Here is a 21,971-nt window from a genome sequence, read left to right as displayed (position 1 = left end):
AAAATGCTCACGCGTCAGAGCATTTCATTTCCATGTAACGTGTTTCTTACTTGCATTGCATTCGCGCTCAGCATAGGTTTTTCTTGCTTTAATAGAAACCATATGGTGAGAAGTCACGGATCAGATCCCAGACACCAGAAGCAGTTGCTGCCTCCGTCACGATGTAGGACGGAGTATTTACCCCTCCGAGAGTTCGTTTCAGATACACCACAAAGAGAGATGAAATTCAGAACAGTGAAATAGCGTTTAAATCACTGTGTTTTTCGTTTTTTATCATGAGATGAGTGAAATGTAAACAATTTCTAGTGCCTTGGGACAGCTAAAAAAACAACAACAACATTGCAGGATGTGAAGCGATTATAAGTAATTTGCTGATGTTTTGATCCCCGAGGGAGTTCTAGAGAATCCGTTCTCCTAAAAAAAAAGTGGACTGCACAGCTATTCTTCCAATAGCTCTTCTAAAACTCGCATTAGTTTACCAGACTGATCGTCACCGCTTCCTGTTCCTTTCCTTTTCGTAAGTATCCAAAAGCCAAAAGAGCGTTTCAGGCGCAGCTCGGTCAGAACTTGAGCAGAGAAGGGAGCTGGAGCTGCAAAGCTATGGATTTCTAAAGCCGAGAAAGAGTTTTGATAAAACGGTACGGACTTGCCTGTTTTATATCTTTTCTTATTTCAGTTTCAGATCGGTCATGCAAACAATTGTCACTTCTAGAAGCAGTTTAATGCATTCGGTGTTTCTGTTATTGCTGGCGTGAGCGGTAGTAATGATGATCTAAACGTACTGTATTTCAGAATACAGGATATTTTGAAGTTCACGTAATGAGGACAATAAATAAAAACATCCAATAACAAATATCTGACGGATATGTACAAAAATAGGTAAACATTACCCGGTTATATCTTCTTTTTTTAACTAGGATATTGTTTTTTTAATATGATAAATATTAAAACGTTAAAATCGAAACGCTTGGATGGGAAATCTGTCGAAGTGTGTGTGTTTCTTTAATGCGTTTCAACTGTTAATAAAAAGGATGTCAGTAAGTCAATGCCTGATGAACCAAACTTAATTTTAAAAACAGTTGGGTCTGTGCAGGAATACATCGATAATTTAGGATTTTACCCATTCTGTATTCAGATACAAGGTGGCGCTATTTATCTTATTTAGGCATTGTTTACGAATATGAAAATAAATATTACGTTAGAGGGAGCAGATCATTTTATATGAAATCGGTTCATATACAAATACAATAAATAACATTCACCGGTACAGTAGGCTAGGTTGCTAGTTACAGTCTACATACTTCTATTGACACACATTTAGGATTGCCAGAATGGGCAAGCTTTAGGATAGAAAACACTGCTTTTGTGTGTATGAGAAAAGTTACACAAACATAAAAATGTATTGAGAAATTGTAACTTTGTGCCGGTACTTTACCGAACATTTCTTCCCGTGTAAGTGAAGGTGTTTCTCTCTCAGTCAAAATAATGAAATTAACAAAATGTCCTATCACTGTAACCAGCATATATTCCTAAGTAGAACTGAAGTCTTGAAAATCTGTAACAGAAAAGGGAATTGTGAGAGCAATAATATGGGAAAAAAGCTTTTTGTACAAGCTGTGTTTCTGGTAATGTGAGCTTTAGGATAATAGTCCTGCTACAAATCCACAGGTAAGAGTAAATACATGGACGGATTAAAGAGCAGCCACTGCAGTTACAGTTAGTATTAAATAAAGGCGGATCCCTGTTTAATTGCTGTTTCTCTTTCTTACTCCAGACCTGTAACTTATACAAGTCTGCAGTAATGAGCTGAAAAATGAGTCGGAAAATCTGTTTGCCCCAGGAGTGTTTCGATAGGTTGATGAAGTTGCATCACAGTCAAAGGGAATGGGGATGCATCAGAGATTCCAAGTCTACATTTCAAGGCCCCTTCGGCCATGTTTATGTTGTTATTATGACTGTGCTGGATGACATCCTGCGAATGTCATAAGAGATCATTAGTTATCTATGTTCTCCTGGGTTGTTTAGAGACCTGCTATTGTAGTGCAGTGGGAGAATAGCAGGTTGTGTTCCACAGCTCCACTTAATTATAGTATAAAGTGAAAATGGATGGCTTAATTATTATTTACACTTTATTTTATCAGTGTTTGTTGTAGAATTGATTGGATTTTTTCAAATGTGTATTTCTTTATTGGTTATTTCACGTAACAGCTTGACTGCACTTGAATTTGCAAATATGTATTTGTTTATTTTTAGGGGCTTATCTGCGCAACATGATATTGAATTATTCTCTGTTCGGCTTTTCTTTTTTTGCTGGTTTGTGTGGTTTTTAAGTCCAAGTAATTCTGCTCTTTTACAGCCAGTACTTTCGTCCAAAAATTGTGGAAAAAAAAACAGTTTTGAAAAATATCTTAACTGAATCAAAATGACATCCCCTGTGGCTGAATGGAGGCCAGGATCTGTTTCTCCCCTTTCTGTGTTAAAATGAACAGTCAGTCCAAAAGACAGCTTATTAACACGTGGAACTAATCATGCTACAGCATGCAGATTAATGGTGGAGCCTGCTGCCAATTCCTTTATTTATTATATCTGTCAAGTGGAATACTGTACTGTGTGCTAGTTTCAAAAAGGTCTGTTAGTGCACCTTTGAGCAATCCTCAATGTATATATCAAGGATATGACTGTAGCATTTTTTTTTTCGCTCCATGAAACTGTGGTTGAAAAAGTGGTAAGAGCTGTGAAATGTATTCTAAACTGTTCCTTTGCTGGAATTTGTTTTGTACTCCATACTGTATGTAGTGGTATTCAATGCTTCATGTTGCTCTGTGCTAGCAGTATACATTCTGGGTTTAAGGTTTTGAAATGTGCCTATATGCAGCCAGTATGCAAAGTATATTGTACATGTTTTCATTATTAACTTGTGTCAAAATTGAAAAACATATCACATAAAATATCACACCTTTCTAGAAAGTTATTGCATGTTCTCTGAGGCAAAAACAATGAGCTAGACATGAGCTTCCTTCTACTAATAAAGAGTGGAGTAGAGCAGGAGTTTCCAGAACTCCAGAACTTCCAGAAGTAAATTTATTCATGACCATAGGTTCCTAGAGTAATCCATCCGATTTCATTGTAGAGTATTTCCTTTACGAGACAGATGTCTAACCGGTAATAACTGAGCTAAATTACTAAGCTGTTTTATGTTCATATAAGCCTTGCAGATACTTCTGTATTTTTCAGTCTCCTCATTTCCATAACTCCCTTGACTTATTGACCTGTAGTGTTTTAAAAATCTCCAGATGTTTGAAGGAATGATCCCATAGGAATATTTTATGTTGAAGCATACAGGAAAGGTTTAAATTGCTCCTGTATAGAAGACTGTGGTGTTGTAGATCTCACTATACATGAACGATGGAGGCCTTATAACTCACATGATGTTAACATATTTGACCCAATCATTTTGAAATATTTGCATTTAATTACTTTAGCAGTTTTTCCACTGGGCAGTCTCATGGGTGATTTCAAATTTCAAAATGTTATAAAGCTTTTGGCATTTTATTATAGAGGAAAAAAAAACATTACATAAAAGCTAATAATACAGAGCAATATATAACACTGTGTACAATCAAAGCTATAGACCAATAGTTTATATATGCTGTGGTTAGGACATTTGGGCAATGAATTTCTAGCAACCAAATAAGGAAACAAGGCTTCAGCTGTTGAAAGATTACATTAAAAAATGATAGTTTTTCTTTATAATGGAAGATCTCAGTGTTTCCTCTTATAAATACAGTATGTAGAGTCTTATAAGTATATAAGGAAACATACACTATATGTGCAGAAAAGAGAAGATTTTAGATAAATATATCTACATATTTCGGGCAAAATCATGAAGGTTACATTAATAATACTAATATGGTATATTTGTTCTATGCATCCACAATATAACCTGAGCTTTTTTTCCTTGAGAATTTTCTGAAATTAAGAATGAAAGCTATCTCAGAATCAAACCTTTGCCTTCCCACAAATAATGTAGGACACTGTGTTGAAATATCAGTACAGAAGTAACATGTCATTTTATTCAGACAGAATGCCCAAGAGCAATGTGTGAGAGATGCAGGTTTGAGGAGGCTAACTCTTCATCAGTGCTCTGTTAGGAATAAAGATCAGTTTATTAAAAATGCACAGAAAAGCCCTCGGAATTACAGAACGCCATTACTTTGTCTCTCACATTCTTTTGGATTGTGCAAATTTGTGGAATAATATCAATATTACTAAAAGTTTGAGGAAGTTAAAAAAAATCTTACACTAAAATCACATTCTGCATTTTAATTTTTTAAAACATTTTATTTCTTCATGCACACAGTTGGCGATTAAACAGTTAAAGAGGTAGACTACAGTTGGAGGTGTTATTATGGTGAAAATGGAAAATAGTGTTTTATTTAAATCCTTTTGAAAAAGATTAGTGTTTGTATATAGTTCTATTTAATAACACAATGCTTCCTCATTATTGTAATGCTTTGCTTCAATGTCTCAGTGTTAGATTGTTAGATGTTAGTTTTCCATGTGGGAACTTTTTCCAAATCACTTAATCCTTCATGCATTCGTTTCTCCCCCAATGTGTTAGATATGTTGTTGAAGACTTGCAATGTAAAATGAAATTGAAGGACAGACTGCGCATGCCTTCATCTCCTTGCATGTGCAAGTGTTAATTTGGAGATTGGGAGTGATTCTGTACTAAAAAAGAAAGCAAGCAGAGTTCAAGTCAGGCTCTTCAGAACACTGTGCCTGTACTATTGTACTAGGATCTAGTCCTTATTATTCCATCAATGAAATATTAAAAACAGCTCTTAAAAATTAGCAAATTTTCTTAGTTTCTTTAATCATCAGTATTTGAATGTGTGTCCCTATACCTTTATATAAAGGCATTCCTGAATACCTTCCTTCCTGAACGCTTATCTGTATATATACTGAATATATATCTATATATATTCTGACATATGTGCCTATATATGTGTGTGAGTGAAGGAACAAAGTTTAAGAGTTTAATTCAGTGGTGAAAAGTAAAAGAAAAAATCAACACACCTAAAGAAAGCTTCGTAGCCTGAAAGTTTTCTTTATGTGTTTTACTTTTCAGTGTGGAATTAACATCTTGTTTCTTTCCAGCTCGCACACTGGCACACTGGCACACTCCTCACTCTAACTTACATATTTATCTGTGTACATATGGTGCATACTTCATGTAGAATATTCTGAGCTTCTGGCTTTAATTCCACCTCAGCTGGACTATCAATTTAGCCTGAAGGATTGCTGCAGTTCTGAGTGGATCTACAGGGAGCTGCGGTTGAGGTGGACATGCACAGCTGCTTTCAGGAAAGAAAGCAGATCATTTAAACCAATTTCAAGATGTATAATTGAGTTCCTGTTGGACACTGCATATTTTCCCAAACTGTGTGCTGGTTAGCTGGAGCTTAAAACATGCACAGGGCACAAGGTGGGGTGGGACACCAGTTCATCACAGAGTACAAGGGAAACAGGAGGGCAATTTAGAGACTCCAGTTAACCTGGACAGGATGTCATTGCATTGTGGGAGGAAACGGGAGATTCCAGAGACGATCCACACGGACATGGAGGGAACATGCAAACTTCCCCAGGACCAACCAGCCCAGGACCCTAACGCTGTTTGGCAGCAGCCATGCCACCATGCATGTATGTATTTACACAAATACATTTTGTTGCCATGTTAATGTTAGAATGTTATGTATAGGAGTGAATGCATGAGAGCTCGTACCATGCCATGGAATGGCATTCTTCCCAGGGTGTAGTGCAGCCCTACAGAATAGGATTAGGTTCTGGTGCACCACAAACCAATGAGGCTGAAGAGATTTCCGAAAGTGGATGGGTAGGATACGTAGTACATATATACAACTACGGACATAAGCATCAACATTCTCCATCAACAGCTGTATTCTTTAGGTTATGTAATAGAATGTGGAGTTGCAGAAACAGGTATTCACATCCTGTGCCTTAAATGAGTTAATGCCTAGAAACCGTAATTTTTACTTCGCGCTCATAAAAGAGAGTGTATTAGCCCCAAGCGTCTGCATCGTTGGAAGTCTACAGCCTGCACAGCAGGAGCGTAGTCAACCTGATTGATCCTAGGCCTACCCGCTCAGTCCAAAGTAATTAAAAATGTTCCTCCCTTGTTTGCGATACATGATTTGCTAAAAAGTTACTAAATTTGCTAAACATGTTACGTGTTTGTGGTTTTTTTTTGCATCGTTCGTGATTTGCTATTGGCCCGATGTATCTTTTGTGACCAATTCGAAAATTATGTGAATGTAGTGGGGCAGTGCATGCCTAGCCGTAGCCTAATTGGCTATCGCTGTCGTCAGCGGCTCTTGGAGCTCTCTAGCGCTGTACCCAGACCTGCGTCTTCAGAGGGCAGGTGTGCGCTCACGCTGTATTCTACACCAAGAACCGTGAGCTCATCGCTTCGTGTTCGCGCATAAGACCTCTGTAAATACGAACACACTGATAATGACAGTTTGTTAAATAAGTAGGATATATGTTCACTTCTGTTATGTGAAAATAATAATAAAAAAAATGTTTCCAATATTGCCGCGGTCCGCAGGTGCGAGACGATGGACTTCCCTATGTTGCTTCTCGGTCGTGTTATTTACTACCCGCGACAACCTTGTACGTAGTGCCCCTTGAAAAACACCCTGGTTCTTTTTCACGTTAGCGAATGTGCTTTGTATAAGAAGTGCAACAGTGATCTTGTCCGTAAAGTTGCCTTTTTCAAGCCTTTTTGAACACGTGGCTCGACTGACGCGTCGAATCTTTACACGTCCCCTGGTGCGCGTGTTCAAGAAGGAGACAGTGAGAAACTTCACGGAGCTCAAGGTAAACCGTGCATGGCATTTTAAATAGAATATTTTGGACAGATTTGGAAAATATTGCATTTTGCGTTGTGTTCATTGTGTTTTGCAGTAAAATATTAACTTCAGACTAACTCGTTAAACTACTGAACAATCTAAAAGCAGGCATACGAATTACTTAGAACTGTTACAAGCAACAAGTGAAAATGAGCTCTTGCAGTTTTTCTTTAGCTAAAGACAAAGTCCTCACATGACAGACCTTTGCAAACTAGCTGTGATTTGAACGGGAATTTGCCGACTCTCTAGACAGTGACGAGATTATCGCCATATTCAATTCCAAACCCCGAAGCCTGAGTCTGGTCTAGAAGGCCAAAACCAAAACAGAGGCAGGCACTGATTGTTTTTGTGTGTGTCCGCCGTGGGACAGCAGCGTTCGGCAGCCTAGGTAATTGTTGCTTGACCTGTGTGTATGAGAGACAATGTATATATACAGTATATAAGGTTCCGCTAATTCTGCCGTTTGATTATGCCGTTTGATTAGGCATCAGGCCACCCATTTCTGCACAGGCCCACCCAAAAATCAATTCCTGGCTACACCCCTGCTGCACAGTAAGGGGATCTACATTTAAAGGATAATTTAAAACAAAGTTTAGCCGTGTCTCTATTGGTACCCTGTCTCCATAAACTCAAATATCAACATTTTTATTAATAGCAGGAGTATATTAGGTGTTTACATTGCTGCCTCCCCCAGAACTGGGTTCCTGTGTTCAATTGTGGACCTGGAGTGTGATCTGCGTGGAGTTTTTTATGTTTTCACCAGGTGCTCCACTTTCCTCCCGCAGTCCAAAGACATACTAGAAGGTTAACGGGCTTCTGGGAAAACCGACCCTGGTGTGAGCATGTGTGTGTTTGTGTTGCTTGAAGGGTTAGGCTCCGGCTGCCCTGCGACCCTGTATTGGATCAGGCGGTTAGAAAATGAACGAATGGATGAATAAAGTATCATTTTACAGTACATTGCGATGACCCACTTTTGGGGTATACCATCCTAATTTCCATATAGGCTTAAGCTGATATTTTGCAATACCTCAAATTATGTATTATTTTAGCTTTTTTTTTTCCCTGTACAGGATATTTTGTGGAGCTGATGAAGCTGCTTGTAATTGCAGAATTTCAGTACTAATTGGAATGACTTGAGGAAGTTCTTCTCTGGTTGTATCTTCAGAGGTTGAAAATTACGGATTTGTTTAGGATGCCACATCTCTTAGCAGAAAGGCAGTGGTTTCTCATCTCTTGGCAGCCAGATAGCTGTGGCTTCCTGTGCGAAACACTGGAGGGTTTAAAGCATTATTTTAATGATTACATTTTAATGTTATAACACCACCTTCAGCACAGAAGAAGAGTTTCGCCATTAATGTTGAAACAAAAACAACTCCGTAATTATCATATATGTTTCCTCTGTAAAGTGATGAATAGTGTAAGGAAATTCTTTAGTTTGTCAAAACAACTTGGATTTTCCCACATTTATGAAAATCTTATTCACCACGCATATTTATTTCTATGAATCCATAATCAACATGTGTGCTATCGTGGAAGATCTTAGACCTATGAAAAAACACCACTACTAGTAAAAATGTTTTACAGTGATGTCATAATTTGAAGTCAATTGGTTATAAATAGTTGTTTTTGTACACAATATTTATCTATGATAATACATAATGTTGGTGGTATGGTGACACAGTGGTGAGCACTGCAGCCTCACAGCACTGGGCCATAGATTCAATCTGGACCTGGGGTGCTATCTGTGTGGAGTTTGCATGTTTCCCCCGTGCTCTTCTGGGTTTCCTCTGGGCACCCCAGAGGTTTCCTTGCACAGTCCAAAGCTTTACTGTTTGGTTAATTGGCTTCTGGGAGAAATTGGCCCTGATGTGAGTGTGTGTGTCTTTGTGTGTCAACCTTGTGTTCGGAGCTGATAAGCTCCAGCTGCACCGTAACCCTGAAATGTGTAATGCAATAAGTAAATGCATGCAATAAACAGCAGTAACTAGCTTTGTACTGGAGGGAAAAGAAATGCAAGTGTTATCATGTTATAAGGATCTCATCAATTAGTGGTATGCACAAGATGCTTATGCGTTAGATTCGGAGAACAAGAACTCTTTCCTTTTGTTTAATGGGAGAAAAAGTCAGTGGTAAAGCTTGTGTCTGGTGCAGCATTATCCACTCTATCTCCAATAATGTTTTCAGATGTTCCTGATTGAAGAGTTCCCTTGTGGATTTCTTGCTATGACTCAAAAGCATAGTTAAAGCGCATGACCCACTCATTGGCCTCATGGGTAGATGCATGACATATCCCCTGCTTCTACCACAAAACCACTCCACACAGCCAACTTATGGCACCACCATGCTGAATGTTTGTGCAATCATGCCTTTCTGTTGACTGGATATGTGGCCTTCTTCTTTTCTATCTTCTGGAAAAGCATCTGTCTTTTTGGAATAATATAGTAAAATGTCGGTAAATAAAAATATTGTTTTAGTTGCACCCACACATTATTAATTAAAACATTTTTCTTACAATCCCAACAATTTTTTAAATGGTGCCTCAGGGTCATGGTTTACATTCTTGTCTCAACATATCAAAGCGATATTTGTGTGTTCGAGACTTTTTTTTTGAGGCCGAAAGAGTAGTTCAAATAAATAACATGATGATAAGCTATTCAGAAAGTCTCATTTGCTCAGGTGTAGCGCATACAGTGATAATAACAGAATTACCTCAGTTTACAGCTTGGTAGAAACAAATGTGACCTTGTATGACAAGGCTTTGTAAAAGTAGTATCCTTCAAAATTTGTTTTACTTATTTTTTTTACCTTTCACATCAATTGGAAAGTTATCAAAACTTGAAAAAATAAAAAGGCAAATATGTTTTGGAAGAGGAGTGTCTGAATCGTTCAGGGGTTTCTGTATGACTGTCTCCTTGGACAGCTTAAATTATCTAAAAAAAGCCTTGACATTCTTTAGGTCTGAAAGAAAAAAAACACTTGACTCAGTGTTAATTGATCTTTTATGCTGAATTCTACAATCACATTTGTTCTTAATTCTTGTTACCATGGATCATTTTTTAGTTTTTCTCATTGTACTTAAAGAACTGGATAAAAATGAGCAAGCATTATTATTTAAAGAAAAGAGGGCAAATGTACTGAAATATCAGGAAATGAGGTAAACATGAATTGTTATCAGAAGTGACTAGTGTTGCTTCTCTCACTGTCTTCAAGACAGAGATGTATTTCAAGAGAGACTGAAGTATTTTTGTGCCAAGCTGCCTTCCAGATTTCAGTAATGCTGGAGCATGTTTTTTGTGTCAACCAAATGTGTTAATCTTTTTTGTGCAGTTTTACTAAAAACCACACTCCGAGCAAACTTGAACAGCTGAGCATTTCCATTGAAGCATTTTAAATATGCAGCAGGCTGTTTTGTATTTATACTTATTTCATTGTGTCTAAAGAAAATCCTGAAATACCAGCCATTGGTGCAGTGTAGTCCTGTAGATCTGTCTCTGAAGAAGGCTAAATTCTGGACTCCAAGGTTACATCACCAAATCTGGCGTGTACTTCTGCAGCAGATTAAAGTAATTGCCCACATTCCAAAAGAGAGGGAAAACCTGCAGGACTCAGCGCATGAAACCCTACCTGGCTATCATGAATACCTACACAAATTATGCCATTGAGTGCAGTTTCTGAGAAAGAGGGTGGGTCAGACGTCTCTAAGAGGCTCTGATCTGGCATCGCTCATTATGTTCCCTCAACAAGGAAAATGAACAAAGAAAATGAACGAGAAAGCGAAAAGCAAAACTTCAAACAAGAGTCGTAGTAGTTCCAGATTTACGCTGTGTATCAGCTTTCGATGCGGTTGGCGCATCTTAAAACAGTCTGTACATTACATCAACAGTATTCCTGGTTCTTGTATTTTATGGAAATTCTGCTCCGCTGGATGTATGAATTGGTAATTGTTATATACGTTTCCGCTGTATAACAAACCTTTGGAGGCTCTATGAAAGAATAGTCCGATAAGAAAAGAACAAAACAAAGTTTAGACGACCAGACGACTTAGTTATAGTGGATACGTTTAGCAGTGTTGAAACAAATAAAACAAATAAAAAAGTTAGAAGCGTACATCTGTTTTTAAAGCGATGTTCAAATTGTACCCCTTCTCTGTGCGGCTGTGAGTGTGTGTGTGTGCGCAAGAGAGAGAGGGAGAGAAAAAGGCGAGTTGGGGGAGAAACAACAGATCTCCATGGAAACTAGCCCAGCCTGCACTCTGCATTCCCCGGGTGGGTTCAGTTTGCTTGGAAGGTCATGCCTGGGAGTTGTGGGAAGATCAGCAGGTATCACAGGCGAAACTGCTGGCTTTGCTACAGTCTAGCTAATAGGGCAGATGTTTGTCTGGGAAATACAAAAATGAGAATGGCGAGGAAAGTGAAACTCCACGACTACAAGGTAATCAAGCGTGTTTATGTTGCTTCGTTTGTGTTTGTTGTGAAAACAAGAACAAAGTAGCAATTAAAGTGTCCCTTTGAACGCAACACCGGTGCATTTTTTCAGGAATAACTTTGGCATATCTCGGTGGGGTGATGTCATGCCGAAGCATTTGGGTTTTATTAGGCAAAAACAGAAAACTTTAAACATTTGTTACACACAAAAATGTGACCATATTTGGTCATTTGCTGTGCAAGCCGTTCTCTTTAAGTGTTTTTAAGGTTCTGCATGTTGTTTTCTTTGCAAAATCTTTGTTACTATTTTGAGCATATCACTGCAGTGAGTCCACATTGCTTTTGATTTTATTGTTATCGGTTAAACGGGTTGTCGGACGAGATGAAAATCGTGTCTCCTTATCTCTATTAGTAGGAGATTTTTGGTCCTAAACAAAGCAAAGAGCAACATCCGTTCTGTAATAAACCGGGGAGCGGGTTCAACTGAAATCAGACCGAAATCTATGTCAAGATTGTATAATTTATACAGACATAAGACTGGGTATACATTTGGAAAGTTGTTCTTGATGTTTTTTACACACCTGTATAGTGTTTTTCGATCTACGTTGTTAGGATAATAAAACTGTTGTGCTTTTGTAGACGTTTGTTCCGTGTGTATTTTCCCAGTTGCAGGATTAATGCTTAGATGAACATGGATTCTCGGGGAAACTGCGAATTGGTGGCATTTTACAAAAAGGATTTGGTATCTGTCACAGGGTTACCATGCCTAGAATTAGGTCTAAATATCAAATTATCCATAAACGATTTTATTTATATAACGTTTGATAACGTTTGAAGTACAACATGCTGAAATATGTTCATCTCGAGCTGAATTGTTACGGATTATGTTCTCGATTTTGACAGGGAAGAACTGTCCCTTTCCCAGAATTGAGGAAAGTCCCGGGTTTTAAAGGGAATCTTATCTTCTTTCGGTCAAGGGTGTGTTGGTGCGTAGAAGATGCCGAGAAATAAAGGGAAAAAAATCTATAACAACTGTCTACTTTCTACTTTTCTGCCTACCGCCTGCTATCCGTGCAACTCACACTGACTCCTCTGAACAGAGTGTCTATTGTGCTGATATAACAATGACCTTTACTTGTGATTGGCTTGAATTGTCGGCTCAAAGTCAGGGAAAGCTGCGGGCTGTGGTTTTTTGTCCAGTCCTTGACTAATAGGAGTAAGGGTGGAAAGATACCAGGAGAAGCCACAGTACCTTAGGTATCTGGCTGCACAGGCTGGAGCATGTATCTTAAAAGATAAAATGGATGCTCTCAGCATTTTCTAGTGTTTTTTTAGTGAACCTGAATGGCACACTGCTCTATGTTTGCTTCAGGGCGTATAGATTTTGGATAGGTTTCCAGACGCTCACTTCTTTAATGTTTTATCTGTTGTGTATGCAGTATATATACTGCAGTGTCTTGGGCAGGGTTTTCTCAAACCGTGTGACTTCACACATGGATAGGAGACCTGCGCAGTTTTGGAAAAGGAGCAAAATGAGAAAAATTTTAAAAAAGGAATACCTTAAATATTGGTTTTAAAAGACACGCGTGTTTTTCAAGTCTGACGGGTTTAAAAAAACAAAAACGGAACGCGTGATAGCTGTTGAGCAAGAGCTCCGAGTTTTCATGTAACCCAGTTCCTGACAATATAAGACGACTGGTCTTCGAGGAAAACTGATTAAAATACATTTTATTCGTAGTAATATGTACCAACAATAATACTAGCGTCAAAATTCTTTTTTTTTAAGTATGCCGTAAAATGAAAAAGTTCGGGAAATACTAGTCTTGAGTAACTTAGTGTTTAGCCGCTCTCTATCCTGTAAGTAGCAAACTAATTACTTCAATTAGTTTACCGCGGTTGCTAATGAAGTTGTCTGCTTGACTAAAAAAAGGTCAGCTCAACTAAACTAATGTTTAGAAAAACAGTCTTGTAAAAATATCAGAGCCAAGTATTCTCATCCTTGCAACTGAGGAATTCATTTCATGTGTCATCAAAAAATATCAGCAGCTTTCATGGGAAATGCAAATTAAACAAGTACCGTTATCCATTAAAAATGAATTTCCTTTTCATTTCTGTGTTTTTAGCTGGCTAAAATTGTTTGTGGAGCAGTGTTTATAACAGCTGTAAGACTTTATCAAGTGATTGAGGTAGGAGTCCAGTTGTTTCCAGACAGCTTTACAAATAACATCATTAATGTGATTAATAACTAGAGTTTGAAGAGCTGCTGCAAGTCTTTTGAACCATGCTTTTAAAGTATCAGGTGGAACAGTATCTATAGTACTGAAAGGTAAATCTGGCAGGTCAAGCTGACCTTGTTAAATGGGTAATATTATTCAATTTACAAATGAATGGCAAAAGCCATTAGGCAAAGGAGAAAGAGTACAGTATACAGTATAATACATGTCTTCACACAAGTGTGTTACAAATTCCAGAAGAGCTGGGGGAATTTCTGACTTGGATCTGAAATTTCCCATCCTTTCATTTGAGGTAAATTGTCAATTCGTTATTATATAGCATATCCAATTTGGCATTTTTTTATACCTTTTGTTTTGCTTTCCTCAGCAGTTTGAGATGACTGGTTAAAATGTCTTGGCTTAAGTAGTGGAATGGGAATGACCTAGCAAATGACTGTCCCCTTGTCTCTGAATCTCTGTAGCTCTTCTTCACTGCTGAAAGGCAGTTTTAACCAACGGATTCTCCCCGGCCTGTGAAGCCCTGGAGGGCATAGCTTTGTGAGTCACAGGGGCTGTTCATGATCTCTAGTGAGGGTCAGTCCCTTTCCTTGTCCCAGATTGGCTACTGATTGACCAAGGATCCCTTGCAGTGGATCTTAGGCCAGCTGGTAGCTTGGCTTGGCTAGCATGTATTCTTCTAATGTGAATACTAGGGAAAGTTTGATGAGAAGAAGCCATTAAGACCAATGACACTCCCAGTTTTTTAAACACTGAATTTTTCTGTTGTACTGTACTACTGTATGCCTTAAATTTATCGTGGTCACAGCTGATTAGTTTCCACACACTTTGGTATTATTTTATGCAGTAATAATTATTCTTATAAATAGAGTTGTTTTAGAAATGCTTTTAATAAACTACTCATTTATTTCCTGGTATTTGGCTTGCTGATCTTTTGTAGTAGAGACAAGAGCTACAAGGAGATGTTCCCAACATGCTCTAATGTTGAGATACTTGCCTTCATTACCTTAATTGTTTAATTTTAGCTGTTAATATACAGTATTCCTCTCTTAACCTTCAACATCCTTAAGGCATAGAACAGTTTAGTTGACAAACTTTGCAGGTAAAATTGCAAACTGTCATATTCAATGTAAATTGTGATACGACTTATGATTTGTCTATAGTAATATGAACTTGTGCAATATTTACCTCTCTATGAAGTTTGAATATTTTTTTCATTTCAGCAACACTGCATTTATTTGATAAAGAGGAGAGAAATAATGTCTAATGTTAAAATAGTACTGAAATTGCCTGAACAAGCACTTTCTGACACAGTTTTCTGGTTTGGGGCCAGGCTGAGATTGGTAGAGCTGAGCTCCATTCCCTGGGTTCAGTAACTCAGTAATAAAGACTCGGGTCAGTAAAAGATGTGTCCTTTGAATTCTTTATCAAGCCATGTGTTGATTTTTATTGGCCACTTTTTTTTTGGCTTCAGGTTTTGGGAACAAATTAGATCAAAATAGAAAAATGCAAAATACTCAAACTGAACACAGCTGAACCTCAGAGATATATGCGGTACCATGAGAAATATGTGTATGTACTGTATGCCATTATGTTTTAGCATCCAATTTAAGTGCACAGGGGAGAACAAACTAATTCCACATGCTTGTATTGGCAGCAGGGCACGCTCATGTTCAGATCGTAGACCAGTGCTCGTCAGCTCAGATGGAATCGGTTCATTTAGTTACAGCCTTCTTTCTCTCAAGCAAAAAGCAAAAAAAAAATCATAGATTATTTCCCTTTAAAAATGTAAACAGTTAAGAAAAAGAATGGAAGGGGCTTACACAATTAGTTCCATCTGGGCTGTGAAATGAATGAGCTGTGAGGGCATTGTGCAGAGAGTGTGCAGCTGCCCAGAGAGATGACTCTCTGAGAGAGCTGTGCTGTCATTGGGCCTGTGCGCCACAAATGAGTCTCCATGGGAACAGCAGTGAGGAGCTTACAGGCCTATTTAACACTCCCATCGTGGTGAGCATCCACTGTGTGATTCTTTTAAACGAATGTTTCTGAAAACACCGAAGGGCAAGCTAGTTTTTATAATATCTGTTCTATCTGTATTTTTTGAAGATTTCTCAAGATATATTGTACATATTTATTTAGGAGTAGAATATCAATCTAGTTTAATTCAGATATACCCTCAGGTGGTAGATTATCAATGGCAACTTGATTTTTAAAAGTTTTTTACACAGATTAGGGAAAATGTACTGGGTGTTTTTGTGATTTGTTTTAATCTCCATGTCTGTGTATTTGTTATAAACTAGTCAGAAAAAATACTGTAAGTATGTTTTGTTGGAAGTATACTTCATCTTATATTTTCTATCAATTGTGTTGTTTGCTTATAACATATTTCATCCACTGAGCATTCAAATTAAAGTTGAAGGCTCCTTCTTATCTTGTTACGATTTGGACATAGAACATCTGCTTCATAGCGCAACCCAGTTGAAACTGAACAAGAGGTGCCCCACCCAATGACAAGAGGGCTACGAGGCAGAAACAACAGTAAGAACCCCATATTGGTGATTTGAGACCTCTCTCAGCTCCAGTTTCCTCAGTCAAAAGAGGTAATGGTAGGTTAAGTGGCTCCTGGGAAAACTGGCCTTGTGTGCCCTGCAGTGGACTGGCGTCCCATCCAGGTTGTGTCCCGTCTTGTGTCCATTGCTTGCCAGGATAGGCTCGGGCTCCTTCAGCCATGAATTGAAAGAACCGATTGGAAAATGGATGGAAATGGATGTTGACCTCTTTCAATTTCCATATTATTTTATACTATCTTGGTTTTTTTCTATTTCTGTTCTGTTATCAGAAGTGGTTTTTCTCCTGGGAAACCCCACTGGCTTCATTTTCATTCTAGAAGATCACTCATTTTACCCAGCTGGCAGCTTAACTGAAGCAATAATGTGCTGAAGCTGCCTTTTCAGCGAAAAGAAATAACAATTATGACAAATCCTGGTCAAGATAATTAAGGTATCAATGAAGTAACTGAGAATTGGGCTGGAATGAAAACCTGAAAACATGCTAGGCCTCTGTTTCTAAGGTTCACTGTTAAAAGCTTCTGGAATTCCTGTTTCAAAACAGAAGGGTAATAATTTGGTTATAAAAACACACTGCAGCAGCCCTGTGTCTGGGAGAAGATTGTCCCACTGAGAACATTGTAAAGTAATGGATCTTTTAAAAAAAAAATTGAATCAACAGTAATTATTATATTCCGACTCAATAAGGAATTGTGTGTTTGTTTCAAGTCTTGTAGCTGTGTAGAGAGAATTAGGGTCGGCAGAGATGTTCCTCTGACATGCTCTCTTGTCAGGACCATTCATCTGTTGACACATTGGAAGCTTCACAATGCCTAATGGGCATTGGCACTAAGGTAAGGAGCAGCACATGTTTTTACTGCTGTCACTACTTTAGCCCTGTATGTTTTAAGAGTTGCTGTTTCACTGAAGGCTAGGACTGTCTCTATGCTGGTGGTACTCTTCTTTTTGTGTCCTCACCACTTGGAGGACTCTCGCCCCAGTCAGCTAGTGACATGTCCTATGTTTGCATCTATGTCAGAGAGTTACTCCACATTTCTGGGAGAGCCAGAGGGTGATGTCACTGGACCAGGAGCAATTGTACAGTCTGAGCACATCTTTCCCTCCATAAGTCATTTCTTATCTAGAGGGATTTGAGAGGTAAAAAATAATCAATTTTGACTGTAATATAACCTCTTGTAGAAAATACCTACCAGTTATAGTTATATTTTTCTACAGCAATAGTAAAAGATTACTGCATACTGAACTGTTAGTGTAACATACCAATATATATCATATGCAAATATGCACTGCATATAGTTATCTGTTCCATGTGATATTATGTTAGAACAGTATTTTGGGGTGGATATTTTCCAGTAACCCCATTCCCATTACTGAAAATGCATATCTGACACATACGAGTTCTAACAATAATCTGACTGCACGTGCAGTATAATGGGAAAAAAAAACATTGTTAAAAACAAAAGTGTCAGATCTTGTCTGAATGTATATGCTATGCAGTAATGTCTCTTGGTCTGGAAAGTGTTGAGAATTTGCAGAGGTTTCAGTCTTTTCTTTGCTTTTGGCTGTAAAGGAGCTCCATAGTGGTTTTAAAACATTTTACTGTTCTGCTTCATTCATGCTGATCAGCAGAAAACAAGCTGATCTACCTGCCAGTAGAGGATCCAACCATAGACCAAAATTAGCACTGCGTATGTGTAGTATATATATATATTGGATATACTCTCTGTTTTTTATTTCCTGCCCATGATGTTAAATGTAGATAAATATCTTATTTTATTAAGTAACTGGCTAGATCTTGTTGTTGGTTCTTTTTTTACACCTTTGGGGATGGTTTCTTTATAAGAATCAGAAAAAAAGAAGAATTGAAAGGCAAACAACTTTGTATACAAACTCTGTATAAAGGTATTTCCATATTTTACTAAAAGAAACTAAACACCTGATAATGTTCCGCATGTTAGTACAAGTAACTTATATATATATATGAAGTGTTGTGGTGCATATCTAATTTATGTAATTACTGCTGGCCTAATATCCCTGTGGGTATGGTTGGTGAAATTTAGGAACACTGCTCACTTGTGCTAGAAAGTTGCAAAGAAAATGTAAAGAGCAGTCAGTTAAAGTAGGCTTGTTTTTAATAGAGTATTAAGAGTTAGTAAATATCTGGTAGCTATTAGCTACATAATGGTAGTTTTTGCTAGATCCTTAGCATTTTAATTACATCAAATTGACTTTGGATGAAAATGTATTCAAAACTCCAATGCTCCCTTTAATTGCAAATTGTAGAAGCATTCCAATGACCTCCAACAACCTTCCACTGACTAGAGCGAGAAGCCTCTGTCATACCAAAAGCTTCAGGATTTGTTGGTTGTGAATGAATGTTTCAGTTTTAAGGTTTCAATATAATCTGTGCCTCACTGGGATTAGAAAATCTTGCTAAGTGGTAAATGAGGTTTATATTAACTCATTCTTGCATGCTCCTCGGCAGTTAGCCATTGTATTTTAAGGTCAGGGATCTCAAACATGTTTTTGACCTGCAAACATTCCATACTGAGTCAGACGTACTGTATGTAGGCTTACAGATAATGACACTCTTTCTTAGGTTAAAGTATTTTCTTTTTAAATCACTTTTCAAGGACAAACTACAAAAAACATTCCACTTTCCTTTATCAAGAAGGTGAACTATATCACTGTAGGTATAAGAAAAAATAATTCAAAACCCTCTACATTTGCACATAAGTCATTTCTGAACGCTGTTTCAATAATTCACACTACAATGATTCTAAACTTAGCAGGTATTTGCTCATGTTTTTAAAGTAATGTATCACATGTTTCATACTAACAGATTATGATCCTAAAGATTTAGCCTAAATTTTGCTCAAAATATAATTATCCAACGAATCCCTGCCTTCCGGTGAGGAATAAAAAAACTCAAAAATAATTTAGTTTAAAAAAAAATTAATATTGATATTTTACACTCACATGAACAAAATAGGATGGGTGCAGCTTCCTGTTGACTAAGATATTTGGTGAAAACTGAAAGCCAGAGACTCAAGAGGATACAGTGATTTCCAAGACCACGTCTTGGAAAGATGCATGGTTTGAAAAATGCTCTTTTTTATGTTTAATCTACCAAAGTATAATTATATATAACCCAAGTGAAACCCAGGATTGTCGAATGGATATTTTATATCCCCATGTTCCATAGAGAAGTATGCTCAAAATTCCTTTAATTGATCTGGAGATGGAACTGGGCCAGTCAGAGCTGACTGACTTTAGGTTGGGCCAGGTTGAATCTTGGAAATGGGCCCTCTCTTGATTTAGCTGGAGAGCAACCCAAATCATACATTGCCTTCTGAAAAGCTGGTATATCTCTATCTGTGTTGACATTTCTTTCGTGCTGTCCTCTTTGATTTTTTCAAATTTTGATTAGCCTGTTATTTTTGTTATTCCCACCTGAATAAAAGGGCGCAGGGCGGAGCAGTAGCTCTGTGGCTCAGGATCTGCGCCTGTGACTGGAAGGTTGCCGGTTCAAATCCCGCAGCCGGCAGAGGAATCCTACTCCGTTGGGCCCCTGAGCAAGGCCCTTAACCTCATCTGCTCCAGGGGCGCTGTGCAATGGCTGACCCTGCACTCTGACCCCAAGCTTCTCTCCCCGTCTGTGTACAGTATCTCATGGAGAGCAAGCTGGGGTATGCGAAAAGTCCTAATGCAAGAAATTGTATAGGGCTGATAAAGTGATGTTATGTTATGATTTGGATTCGGTAGTTGAATGTGTTCCCACATCCAAGATTGCAGTTACGAGCTCCCCAACCACACACAGGGGAAAATGAGGAAGTGTGGACCTGACGCCCCCTACCTTCAAGGCACTCATCTTCTAACACATCACAGATTTCACAGCCCCCTTCGCCTGCGGTTCAGTGCTAGGTTTTGGAGAGATACAGCCCATGCCAACAGCATGCTAATCACACCCCACCCTTGGTGGTCCTCAGCCAGTTGTACAGTGCCGCTTGGGCAATCCTGGGCACCATCAACTTGTGACAAGACCCAGACCCGTTACACATGATCATAGAGCTCAACATTTAGATAGAGCAACTTCACAGGTGGGACTCTCTGATAGACGCTGTAAGATTTACATCATAAAGGAAAAGCAGTATAGTGTTGGCAAGGTGCAGCAACTTTTAAGGGTCCAAAAAGGAATTCTGAGTGGGAGATGAAAAAGAAACTGCTGTGGACTAAGGAGGACTAGAACCTATGTAGGCCAGAACAAGCACCAGATTTTCCTCTCAAAAATTACCTTGTGACCCTGTGCAAAGTAGGTGTTCATTTATTAAACAGTACCTCATCACATAAACCAGCAGGGTTTGTGTTCTTCAAACAAAACAAATGAAAAGCCTCAGTTTGTTCTTGGCTCCAGTTTCCTGTCTTGAAAGCTGTGAGACTACAGACAGGGCTCTTGTTCTAAATAGCGGATGCATTTTGCATAGTTGCTTGAGTGGCAAAATGTTTTTACTTGGGTAATGCTTTTTCTGTGGTAAAATAGTTTGTCAAAGCAAACCAGAGAGCATGTTTTTGCTTGCATAATGAAACAACCAAACATTAGATGCTTGTTGCAGGCGTCCTATGAAGAATGGAAGTTTTGCTTCAGTGATCACTGTAGCTGCTTTTAAAAAGCTTTAATGAGTTTAAAAGGCTTTCAGTTTGGCCCATGTGCTTGCAACATGTATTTTCACTCTAGTATGTCCTGAGTACTGAGTTACTTCAGTGGGTACCTGTTGCATTCAATTAGTGGAAGTGGGCTGAAAGTTTGTGAGATACTGTATGAATTCTCAATTTTGAATCTGCCTGCAGGCTGTCATGCAGTGTGGGTATGAACCACTTTTTGCCTGAGCTCTGCATTCCAGACTTTCAGACCTTTGGAATAAGAACGTTTTCTTGAGGAGCTGCATGTGGCTTCTCAGAAGGGGTGAGAGCCAAACTAGAGAAACCGACTGGCTCAAGGGCTGCCTAGTGGTTTATATCAGAATCGGCCCTCAGGACGTCTAAACCAGGGGTCTGCAACGCTGGTCCTGGTGAAGCAGTGTTTTCTGTTTCTTGTCCCAGCCGAGGTCTGATTGACTTAATTGGATCAATTAGTTGCTTAATTAGGGCTTAACATGCTTTCCAGATCTCTGCTCATTGACGGTTTCAAACGTGTGGGACTGTAGCCCAGAAGGAGCAGTGTAGCAGAATCCTGTTCTAATCCTGCCCCGTAATGTTTCTATACCACTACTGGCTTTTCCCTGCTGGGGTCAGTATGATGCAAAACAGGAGTGAATCACCATTTACACACCAATTGTTCTGTGTAAGTGTAAACTCAATTTTGTTTGTCCTTAAAGTGACAATTAAATCTCAGGAATGTAAAGTGTAACACGAGCAATGTTCTCCTAGCTGTAGTAGTGCCTTTTTTTGTTATTGGACATGGTTTTGTTGTTAATAAAACATGAGGTATTTTACATAGCTGTAAGCTGATCGCTACAAAGCACCTTTAACCAGTGCGCTGTAGTAGCCTGAAGTATTTTGCTTTATGGTACACTGGCATGTCTCAGTGCCTTTGTTGAGTACCATTGACAGGAGTATTTATATGCTGACACATTATATTTTCTAGAAGCAGATGAAGAAATGTAGTGGTTGTAGTCTGGTCGACAATCCTTGTCTGCTAATCTACCCAGAATGTGTATTGAAAATCCTTATGCACTGCCTTGTGAAATTGTATTTTGTTTCTTTTAGAAGTAATGATAAAATTGTGTTGAGTTTTAAAGCAATTCTTCTTTTTATACT

General features: G+C 38.4%; 1 protein-coding gene across 3 annotated transcripts in view; it reads left to right on the top strand.

Annotated features, from left to right (window-relative positions):
• The first annotated feature begins 186 nt into the window (after positions 1-186).
• dennd2b (DENN domain containing 2B) overlaps positions 187-21,971 on the top strand; it is a 76,886-nt gene continuing 55,101 nt past the window's right edge. Inside the window, exon 1 of one of the 3 annotated variants that reach the window (XM_088611648.1) lies at positions 187-638. The gene's annotated coding sequence lies outside the window, so the exon portion shown is untranslated. Of the gene's footprint in view, positions 639-11,103; positions 11,364-21,971 lie in introns of those variants that run through there. The other 2 variants (XM_088611649.1, XM_088611647.1) reach the window with 2 other exon arrangements.

Source organism: Lepisosteus platostomus, chromosome 18 (genome assembly GCF_059453375.1).
Source record: "Lepisosteus platostomus isolate fLepPlt1 chromosome 18, fLepPlt1.hap1, whole genome shotgun sequence".
Taxonomy (NCBI): Eukaryota; Metazoa; Chordata; class Actinopteri; order Semionotiformes; family Lepisosteidae; genus Lepisosteus; species Lepisosteus platostomus.
This window is presented reverse-complemented; position numbering and strand designations above follow the sequence as displayed.